Genomic DNA, 12,093 nt, shown 5'->3' with positions numbered 1-12,093 from the left:
AAAGAAATCAATAAAACTAAGAACTGGTTCTTTAAAAAGGATAGATAAATTTGAAAAAAACTTAGTTAGACACACAAAGAAAAAGAGTCAAATAAAATCATAAATAGGAAGGACTAGATTAAAGATGATTAAGTGAGAGGTGAGACAGAGGCCTCCTCCTAAAACTGCGTATAATATGAAAACATAATTAATACAACTAATCGTGAAAGAGTGACAGGAAAGAAAGCTGAGCCAGACTGCATAAACCTGGAGAAAAGAACAGACCTCACGGAGCATGGTTATGTACCAAAGCCATGACCCGGCAGGACATAAGCCCTTCCCCGACCCCAGATCACCAGTGGAAGGTAAAGAAATGGAGCGGAGAGGCAGTAGAGGCCTGGGACTGCTGAACACCTAGCCCTGGCGATCTGCTCTGGGAGTGCAAAATGACATTGCATGGTGATCTGGTGACTGGGGCAGGGTGGAAAGCTAAGGCAGGCAGAATACCTGGAGAGACTGAGATTCTAGCTGCTTGTAGAAAACAGGGATTCATATCCAGCTGCTCTGGGACAAAAGAAAGGCAGGCAGTCTGAAATACATCCTAACAGCAAGAGGGCTGCTACAGGGGCAAGGATTGCACAGAGCTTACTGCTCAAGAGAAAGGACAAGTAGACAAAATTGTCTGGGTTCACTCTGCCTAGCAGTTTGGAAACTTTCATGACCTTCAGGCATGGCAGCCCCCTGGCTGCTTACACAGTTCCAAGGCCCCCACTGTGATATGCAGCCTGCAGTGACTTTCTCCCAGCCAACACACACCTGGCTCACAAAACTACAAACCCTGCCTGGCATCAGGCCAGCTAGAGGGAAGCCCCACCTATAACACCTACAAACACAAAGCATAGAGGCTTATACCTGTGTGCTCAGCCCACTGGTTCTGGCAGTGGAGATGGACATAGCAGCCAGGAAGCAGGATACACCTCTTTCCTCCCCCAGGCACCAATACTGCTCCCCTGCAACCCCCAACATTGCTCCAGGGGCTGAGCAGCTCAAAAGAAGAGCTTCAGGGCACTACAGGGTGCCACATACAAATGTGAAAAGTCAAAGGAAACTGATTGAAAACAAAATCCTACATACACCAGAATAAGAGTCCAATGAAACCAATCTCATGAATCATCCTGAGAGAGATTTCAAAATAAAACCATAAACATGCTCATGGAGGTACAGAAAAATATTCAAGAACTCAGGAATGAATTCCGGTTGGAGATCCAATCATTACAGAACACAGTATCAGAAATGAAACATACAATGGAACATTTAAAAGCAGATTAGATATGGTGGAGAAATGATAAATGAAATAGAAATTAGAGAAGAGTAATACAAAGAAGCTGAGGCACAGAAAGAAAAAAGGATCTCTAAGAATGAAAGAATATTGAGAGAACTGTGTGACCAATCCAAATGGAACAATATTTATAGAATAGTCGTACCAGAAGAAGAAGAGAGAAAAAGGGTTAGAAAGTGTCTTTGAAGAAATAATTGCTTAAACCTTCCCCAATCTGGGGAAGGAGATAGTCTCTCAGACCATGGAGATGCACAGATCTCCCAACACAAGGGACCCAAGGAAGACAAAAGCAAGACATATAATAACTAAAATGGCAAAAATCAAGGATGAGAACAGACTATTAAAAGCAGCCAGAGAGACAAATAAGATCACATACAAAGGAAAGCCCATCAGGCTAACATCAGACTTCTCAGCAGAAACCTTACAGGCTAGAAGGGAGTGGTATGATATAGTTACTGCAATGAAGTACAAGGGCCTCAAACCAAGAATACTCTATTCAGCAGGATTATCATTTAAATTTGAAGGAGGGATTAAAGAATTTCCAGATAAGCAAAAATTGAGAGAATTTACCTCACAGAAACCGTCTCTACAATGTATTTTGGAGAGACTGCTATAGATGGAAGTGTTCGTAAGGTTTAATAGCTGTCACCAGAGGTAATAAAACTACAGTAAATTACTATGCACAGTTAATTACTAAGCAAATGCAAAATTAAATCAACTATCCCCAATTCAGTCAAGGGATACACAAAGAGTACAGAATATGATACCTAATATATAAAGAATGGAGGAGGAAGAAAAAGGAGGAGAAAAAAAGAACCATTAGATTCTGTTGGTAATAGCATAATAAGTGAGTTAAGTTAGATGCTTAGACAGTAAGGAAGTTACCCTTGAACCTATGGAAACCATGAATCTAAAGCATGCAATGGCAATAAGAATATACCTGTTGATAATCACCCTAAATGTAAATGGTCTGAATGCACCAATCAATAAACAAAGTCACTGAATGGATAAAAAAACAATACCTATCTATATGGTGCCTACAAGAGATTCAATTTAAACCCCAAACATACACAGAATAAATGTGAAAGGATGGAAAAAGTTGTTTCATGCAACTAATAGGGAGAAAAAAGCAGGAGTTGCAGTACTTGTATCAGACAAAATAGACTTCAAAACACAGAAAGTCACAAGAGATGAAGAAGGACATTATATAGTGATAAAAAGGTCAATCCAACAAGAGGACATAACTGTTAGAAATATCTACTCACCCAACACAGGAGAACCTACATATGTGAAACAAATACTAACAGAATTAAAGGGGGAAATAGAATGCAATGCATTCATTCTAGGAGACCTCAACACACCACTCACTCCAAAGGACAGATCAACCAGACAGAAGATAAGTAAGGACACAGAGGCACTGAACAACACAATAGAACAGATGGACCTAATAGACATCTATAGAACTCTACACACAAAAGCAGCAGAATACACATTCTTCTCAAGTGTACATGGAAAATTTTCAAGAACAGATCATATTCCAGGCCACAAAAAGAGCCTTGGTAAATTAAAAAGATTGAAATTTTAAAAACTGGCTTCTCAGACTAGAAAGGTATGAAACTAGAAAAAAAATTACACAAAGAAAATGAAAAATCCCACAAACATATGGAGGCTTCACAACATGCTCCTTAACAACCAATGGATCAAAGACCAAATAAAAACAGAGATCAAACAGTATATGGAGACAAATGACAACAATAATTCAACACCACAAAATCTGTGGTATGTAGCAAAGGATGTGCTAAGAGGGAAGTATATTGCAGTACAGGCCTACCTCAAGAAAGAAGAACAATCCCATATGAACAGTCTAGACTCACAATTAACAAAACTGGAAAAGGAAGAACAAATGAGGCCCAAAGTCAGTAGAAGGAGGGACATAATAAAGATTAGAGCAGAAATAAATAAAATGGAGAAGAATAAAGCAATATAAAGAATAAATGAAAGCAAGAGCTGGTTCTTCAAGTAACTGAACAAAACAGATAAACCCCTAGCCAGACTTATGAAGAAAAAAAGAGAGTCTACACACATAAACAGAATCAGAAATGAGAAAGGAAAAATGACAACAGACACCACAGAAATACAAAGAATTATTAGAGAATACTATGAAAAATTATATGCTAATGAACTGGATAACCTAGAAGAAATGGACAACTTTCTAGAAAAATACAACCTTCCAAGGCTGACCCAGAAGGAAACAGAAAATATGAACAGTCCAATTACCAGCAACGAAATTGAATTGGTAATCAAAACACTCCCTAAGAACAAAACTTTTGTACCAGACTGCTTCACTGCTGAATTTTATCAAACATTTAGTGAAGACCTAATACCCATCCTCCTTAAAGTTTTCCAAAAAGTAGAAGAAGAGGGAATACTTCCAAATTCATTCTATGAGGCCAGCATCACTCTTATACCAAAACCAGGCAAAGACACCACAAAAAAAGAAAATTACAGACCAATATCCCTGAAGAACATAGATGCAAAAATACCCAACAAAATATTAGCAAACCATAATACAAAATATATCAAAGAGATCATCCACCATGGTTAAGTAGGATTTATTCCAGGGATGTAAGGGTAGAATATTAGAAAATCCATCAACATAATCTACCAGATCAACAAAAAGAGGGACAAAAACCACATGATCATCTCCATAGATGCTGAAAAAGCATTTGACAAAATTCAATATTCATTCATGATAAAAACTCTCAACAAAATGGGTATAGAGGGCAAGTACCTCAACATAATAAAGGCCATATATGACAAAACCACAGCCAACATCATACTGCACAACGAGAAGCTGAAAGTCTTTCTTTTAAGATCAGGAACAATACAAGAATGCCCACTCTCCCTACTTTAATTCAACATAGTACTGGAGGTCCTTGCCACAGCAATTAGACAACACAAAGAAATAAAGGGCATCCAGATTGGTAAGGAAGAAGTCAAACTGTCCCTGTTTGTGGATGACAGGATATTGTAAATAAAAATCTACTTCAAATTTACTAGATCTAATATCTCAGTTCAGCAAAGTTGCAGGATACAAAATTAATACACAGAAATCTGTGGCATTCCTATACACTAATGATGAACTAGCAGAAATACAATCATAAAAACAATTCCATTCACAATTGCATCACAAATAATAAAATACCTAGGAATAAACCTAACCAAGGAAGTGAAAGACTTATACTCTGAAAACTGCAAGAGACTCATGAGAGAAATTAAAGAAGATACCAATAAATGGAAACATCCCGTGCTCATGGTTAGGAAGTATTAATATTGTCAAAATTACAATCCTGCCTAAAATAATGTACAGATTCAATACAATTCCTATCACAATACCAACAGCATTTTTCAATGAATGAAAGCAAATAATTCTAAAATTAATATGGAACCACAGAAGACCCTGAATATCCAAAGAAATCCTGAGAAGGAAGAAGACAGCTGGGGGGATTATGCTCCCTAACTTCAAGCTCTACTATAAAGCCACAGTAATCAAGAGAATTTGGTACTGGCACAAAAACAGACCCATAGACCAATGGAACAGACTAGAGAGCCCAAATATAACCCCAAGCATATATGGTCAATTAACATACAATGAAGGAGCTATGGACATGCAATGGGGAAAGGACAGCCTCTTCAACAACTGGTGGCAAAACTGGACAGCTACATGCAAGAGAATGAAACTGGATTATTGTTTAAACCCATACACAAAGGTATACTCGAAATGGATCAAAGATCTGAATGTAAGTCATGAAACCATAAAACTCCTAGAAGACAACATAGTCAAAAATCTCCTGAATATAAACATAAGCAACTTCTTCCTGAATGCATCTCCTCGAGCAAGGAAAACAGAAGGAAAAATAAACACATGGGACTACATTAAACTAAAAAGCCTCTGTATGGCAAAGGACACCATCAACAAAACAAAAAGGCATCCTCCAGTATGGGAGAATATATTTGTAAATGACATATCTGACAAGGGGTTAACATCCAAAACAAATAAAGAATTCAGATGCTTCAACACTCAAAAAGCAAATAAACCAGTTAAAAAATGGGCAGAGAATATAAAGAGACAATTCTGCAAAGAATAAATTGAGATGGCCAGCAGACACATGAAAAGATGCTCCACATCAGTAATCATCATGTAAATGCAAATTAAAACCACAATGAGATGTCACCTCACACCAGTTAGATGGCCAGCATCAAAAAGATTTAAGAATAACAAATGCGGGCAAGGATGCAGGGAAAGGCAATCCCTCCTACACTGCTAGTGGGATTTTAAGCTAGTTCAACTATTGTGGAAAGCAATATGGAGGTTCCTCAAAAAACTAAAAATAGAAATACCATTTGACCCAGGAATCCCAATCCTAGGAATTTACGCAAAGAATTCAAGTTCTCAGACTCAAAAAGGCATATGCACACATGTTTATCGCAGGACTATTTACAATAGCCAAGAAATGGAGACAACCTAAGTGTCCATCAGTAGATGAATGGATAAAGAAGATGTGGTACATATACACAATGGAATACTATTCAGCCATAAGAAAGAGATAAATCCTAACATTTGCAGCAACATTGGTGGAGCTGGAGGATATTATGCTCAGTGAAATATGCCAGGCAGAAAAAGACAAGTGCCAAATGATTTCCCTCATTTGTGGAGTATAACAGCAAAGTAAAACTGAAGGAACGAAACAGCAACAGACTCACAGACTCTAGGAAGGGACTAGCATTTACCAAAGGGGGAGGGGTGTGGGAGGTGGGTGGGGCATGATGGAGAAGGGGATTGAAGGTATTATGTTTAGTACACATGGTGTGAGGTGTCACAGGGAAGGTAGTGCAGCACAGAGAAGATAAGTAGGGACTCTGTGGCATCTTACTACTCTCATGGACAGTGACTGCAATAGGTATGGGTGGGGACTTAATAATATGGATGAATGTAGTAACCACATTGTTTTTCATGTGAAACATTTGTAAGAGTGTATATCAATAATACCTTAATAACATTTTAAAAAAGGAAAAAACATCATAAACAGGAAATGTTATAACTAATGCCCACAGATACAAAGGATCATATACACAAATCAGTGTGATATACCACATTAACAAAATGAAGGATAAAAATCATATGATCCCCTCAATAGATGCAGAAAAAGCATTCAACATCCATGTATGATAAAAATTTTCAACAGAGCAGGTATAGAAGCAACATACTCCAACAACAATAAAGCCCATATATAGCACGCTCACAACTAACACCATACTCATGGTGAAAAGCTGTAAGTTTTTCTCCAAGCTCAAGACAAGGATGTCCACTCTCACTACTTTTATTCAGCATAGTACTGGTTTTAGGCAAGGGTATTTAGGTAAGAAAAAGACATAAAAAAAGACATCCAAATCAGAAATAAAGAAATCTGTCACTATTTACAGGTGACATATATAGAAAATCCTATAACTCCATGAAAAAACTTAAAAGTAATAAAGGAATTCAGAATAGTTGCAGGATATGAAATCAGTGTACAAAAATCAGTAGAATTTCATTAATAATGAATTATCAGAAGGAGAAATTAAGAAAATAATCTAATTTATAATTCTTTAAAAAGAAAAAAACATCTAAGAATAAACTTAACCATGGAGATGAAAGACCTATATATTGAAAACTATAAGACACTAATGAAAACAATTGAAGACACAAATAAGTGGAAAGATATTGTATGTTCATGGTTTCAAAGAATTAATATTGTTTAAATGTTCATACTACCCAAAGTAATCTATAGATTCAATGCAATTCCAATCAAAATTCCAACAGTATCATTCACAGAAATTGAATAAACAATCCTAAAATTTGTATGGAACCACAAAAGACCCTAGATACTCAGAGCAGTCTTGAAGAACAAAGCTGGAGGCATCACACTCCCTGATTTCAAATTATATTACAAATCTATAGTAATTAAATAATTACTATAATTAAAGCACTGCGGTAAAAACACATAGATCAATGGAACGTTATAGAGAACTCAGAAATAAACACACACATCTATGGTCAACAAAGGAGCCAAGAATATACAATGGGAAAAGTACAGTGTCTTCAATAAGTAGTGTAAGGAAAATTGGAAGACCAGAAGAAAAGCAATGAAACTGGATCACTATCTTATATCACACACAAAAATTAACTCAAAATAGATTAGACTTGAATTTATAAGACCTGAAATTATAAAACTTCTGGAAGTGAACATAAGTGGGGAGCTCCTTGACATAGGTCTTGGCAATGATTTTTTAAATCTGACACCAAAAGCAAAAGCAACTAACTCAAAAACAGGTGATACTATATCAAACAAAAAAGTGTCTGCACAGCAAAGGACACCATCAACAAAATGAACATGCAACCAAATGATTGGGGGAAAATAATTGCTAATCATTTATTTGATAAGGGAATAATATGCAAAATATATAAAGAACACATATAACTCAATAGCTAAAACATAAAGAACAATCCTATTAAAAATGGGCTGATAGACATTTTTCCAAAAACATATTGATGGCTGACAGATCAGGAAAATATGTGCAACATCACTAATCCTCAGGAAAGTGCAAATTGAAACCACAATGAGATATCATCTCGTGCCTGTTAGAATGGCTATTATCAAAAAAACAGGAAATAACAAGTGTTGGTGAGGATGTAGAGAAAAGGCCTTTCTGCATTATTGGTAGTAATTTAAATTGATACAACCACTATAGAAAACAGTATGAAGATTCCTCAAAAAATTAGAGCTACCATATGATCCAGCAATTCTGAGTATTTGAACAGAAAGGAAAACACACTAACTCAAAAAGATATCTTCACTCCCATATTCACTGCAGCATTATTTACAATAGCCAAGATATGGAAATGACCTAAGTAAGAATCAGGAGATGAATGGATAAAGAAATTGTGAGTATGTATGCAATGGAATATTATGCAACCATAAAAAATAATGAAGTGTGTCATTTGCAACAACATGGAATGACCTTGAAGACATTATGCTAAGTGAAATAAGTCAGATACTGCAAGATGATCTCTCTTACATGTAGAAGCTTAAAAAAAATCCTCAGAACAAATTGGTGGTTGAAAGAGGTGGGGTTGGCAGAAATTAGTGAACCATATTTTTGTTAAAACAAATTGAATTCAAGTTTTAAAATAAATATGTAGAGAAAAATGGGCATTAATTTAGGCTAGGTTCCTACTCTTTTGAAAATAGTTTCCTTCATAATGTTTATACATTTATTTTTAAAGATACACTGTCTCTACAAATATTTTAAGTCACTTTAATTAAACTTTTATTTTATTACAAAACTCTAGGTTATATGAGGAAGTTATAGACTTCAAGGTTGCTAAATGTGAACAGATAATAGCAGTAGTAATATTGTGCATGAACTATTTTCATACTAAATATAACATCTTAGAATGTATTGGTTAGGATTTAAATTATTGCCAATCATAAGCATACATATATAATTGCTTTTCATTATTATATCTATAGCATGTGAGAAAATGTACAATTTTAAAGCTGAATTTTAGAAATAACTGAATTTGAAATGTAATAGCATTGATTCTGCTATAGGTTCTAGAGATTTATACATGGGTTTATAAAACCTATGGCTCAGGAAGTTGTTAAAATATTTAGTCACAGCATGTTATTTAATATTTAAGAATCATGTAATGTTATAATGTTAAACTCAGAGTAATTCAGATTATCACTCTTAAATGGACAGGAGTTTCTATTTTTTCACTAATGTGTTCCTAGTGCTTAGAACGGTGGCTGGTTTTAATAGTGTTCAATAGATATTTATTGAATGAATAAAAATGGGAAGCTATAACTGATAATACAGTATTCATATCAAGTACTATTAAATACCATTTGCTTTGGAGTCAGAAAATGGTTTAAATCCCAGCTCAGCCACTAACTACCTTTGTTACTTAAAAATAAATTAATCTGGAATTTATTTCCATCAACTCTAGAATCGTAAACACCACCTAATTTATAGTGTCATGTGATTGGAGCACTTGGCATATAACTTAGTATTAAGAGGAACATATGGAGTTGTTTCCAGTACATTTCACAGCAAGGTTCCCTCAGGGCTCAGCTTTCTGCCACTGTCCCAGGGCTGTACCACTTGAGTCAGTATGCACTGATGTACCTCTGTCCTTGCTGCCTCTTCCCACAGGCCACTGCCCCTCCATTAGCGTTCTCACATGTACCATAACAAAGAGAAACCCTTCAACCAGGCTGGCCAAGTAGAATCTTTTTGTATACAACCTGGCCACTGGAGAGATCTGGGTGTAACCACCAAGAGCTGGGTTTTGATTTTGTTCTTCTGCCTAGTTTTTGTAGGTTCCTGCCTGCACCCTTTTCATTCACAAGTGGCCTGTGCTTTGGACTCTGAACAGTGAGGTTCCAAATTATTGCAACCAGATTCCTAGCCCAGGATTTAAAATTTTTCCAAATCCAGTGATTGCATTGGGATATATGTTCAGCATGTCTCACCCAAATTCCAATAGAGGATACATTGAAGAACTTAAGAAGTCTCTAAAGTCACATAATTTAGAACAGAAGAATCACACATTCTCTCCTGATGGAGCAGTTTTTGAAGAGAAAGGTCCTATTAATGTAGCATGTCAGTTTCCTATATTCTTCAAGCATGCAGTGGTGTAGATGTTATTTTGGCTGTTCCAAAGGAAACCCTTATATATTTGGAAATGAATTAAAAAATTGGATTAGAGCCTCTAGGAGAACCAAGGATTGCATGTATTTCAAAGAATGAAAACAATTCTATCAACTTATCCTCCCAGTGGAATTATAGACTAAAAATACTTTCCACATTATGGGGAAAAATACTACATGGGAGTTATCTAAAGCCATTGGCTGCTGTCCAGTTCTTCTTTGATTGTGACAGTACTAAAATAACAGTAGATTATAATATTCAAGGACCACCCCAAATAAAAAAGGATGATGGTGAAAACATTTTAGGACTAGTTGTGTTCAGTGTCACAGTATGTGTGCAAGATGAATGAAATATCTCCACAGAGTAAATACTCTTCTGGACCTTGTGAGCAGCTGGCCTGGCATTCTAGAATTGTGATACTACCTTGGAGAAAGGTGAGGTTATTAGGACAATGGTGTACATTGTAATATGCTTCCAGATCACAGTGTTCAATGTCCTTTGAGTAACTGCCTATTGCTTCTGCTATAAGCGGTGTACATATGTGAGGTGTGTACTATCACTAGATAAGGATGATGAACACCTGATTCTGAACATGTAGAATGGGAGTCTTATCCTATTTTATGTGGTTCAATTGTCAAGTGTCTAAAGCTTAATGTGTTAGGCTATATAAATATTTTATGAATTTAATACTGGCTGTCTACTTTTCATGTGTAGAAAGTTGAGAGATAAAATGGTACCTGGTCAACGTCAAGTGACTTGATAGCTACAAGAAATGTGGTATGTGGAGAAGTTCTGTACATGAGGAGGAACAAAGGAAAATGGTTTTGAAAGTGTCAGCTTGGATTTTTTATAAAATATTTTTTACATACTGAATTAGTCTGTGGATCTTCACAAGAATACAAACTTTTTGTTGTTAAACATGTACAAAAGGATTATTTTTAGTGCTAGAACTAAGTCTCTTATATTGTAGACCAGGGATAAAACACAGCATTTTTAGGTTAGCCTATATGAACATGCATTTAACTTTTTATGAAATTCATAATATTTAAATTGTATAATACTTTATAAAGTATCTTCTATTTTTATTTAGTAGATTATGCACTCTAATAAAAATATAAATTGTGAAATATAAAATAAATATTTAAAAAATTTCTAAAACATGACTTTGAAAGCAATATTTCAGTACATTAAATAATATAAGACATAATTGTTCTCTTAATTGTTTTAATGTAAGACTGCTTTATTGATCAACTATCATAATGACTGACAAAATTTGATAAGAAATGATTTAATATAAACTTATCAAATTATGCTAAATGGGCTATTAATTACTATTCTAACCAAAGATCTTTTTTAATAGAATTTTTGACAACTTCTTAAAGATTCTTCATTAAACTAGAATTCGCCTGCAGCTATATACTTAGAAAATATTCCTGAGGCTACGTCACCATTTTTGTCTTAATTATATTATTGTCTATATTCCAATATTTTATATGTAGGACATTAATTTCTTTTAAGTAGAGGTTAAATTTTGATACCTTGAGGGAAATAAAACTGAAAATCATATATTTCATAATAGTCCTGAAAGTCTTACTGTCAGGCGATATTTAATGTAAAAAGGCAAACTTATATTTGAATTCTATCCTTTGAACTTGGACGATTTACATTAACTCTACAAACCTTGGTTTTTTTAAATCTTTAAAATAAAAGCACCTAATGGGGTCTTATGGAGATAAAATGTGACAATGTTGATTTAACACAGTTTCTGACACAGGTAGGTGCTCAATTTTAATGTATTTTTTTTTTTTGAAAAGACTTCTTTTGCCCATATAGGTGATCTCTGTTGACTATGTTTTTCTCTGTGGGAGAACTGTTAAAAAATAATTAGATTTGGTAAGCTATGAATACTTTTATTACACTTTTCTGTCTCAGTGTGTGTTTCCCTTTGATCTGCTATTTCTTGATGAATGATTTCTTCTGGGAGAAAACTGAGGCACTTTTTTGGCTGCTTGTTATCT

The 12,093-nt window shown here is 35.1% G+C and overlaps 1 pseudogene; it reads left to right on the top strand.

Annotated features, from left to right (window-relative positions):
• Positions 1 to 293: 293 nt before the first annotated feature.
• Positions 294 to 10,424, top strand: LOC130679510 (sodium/potassium-transporting ATPase subunit beta-3-like; annotated as a pseudogene).
• Positions 10,425 to 12,093: the final 1,669 nt, after the last annotated feature.

Source organism: Manis pentadactyla, chromosome 1 (genome assembly GCF_030020395.1).
Source record: "Manis pentadactyla isolate mManPen7 chromosome 1, mManPen7.hap1, whole genome shotgun sequence".
Lineage (NCBI taxonomy): Eukaryota > Metazoa > Chordata > Mammalia > Pholidota > Manidae > Manis > Manis pentadactyla.
Note: the sequence above shows the minus strand (reverse complement) of the source record. Positions and strands in the feature narration are given on the sequence as shown.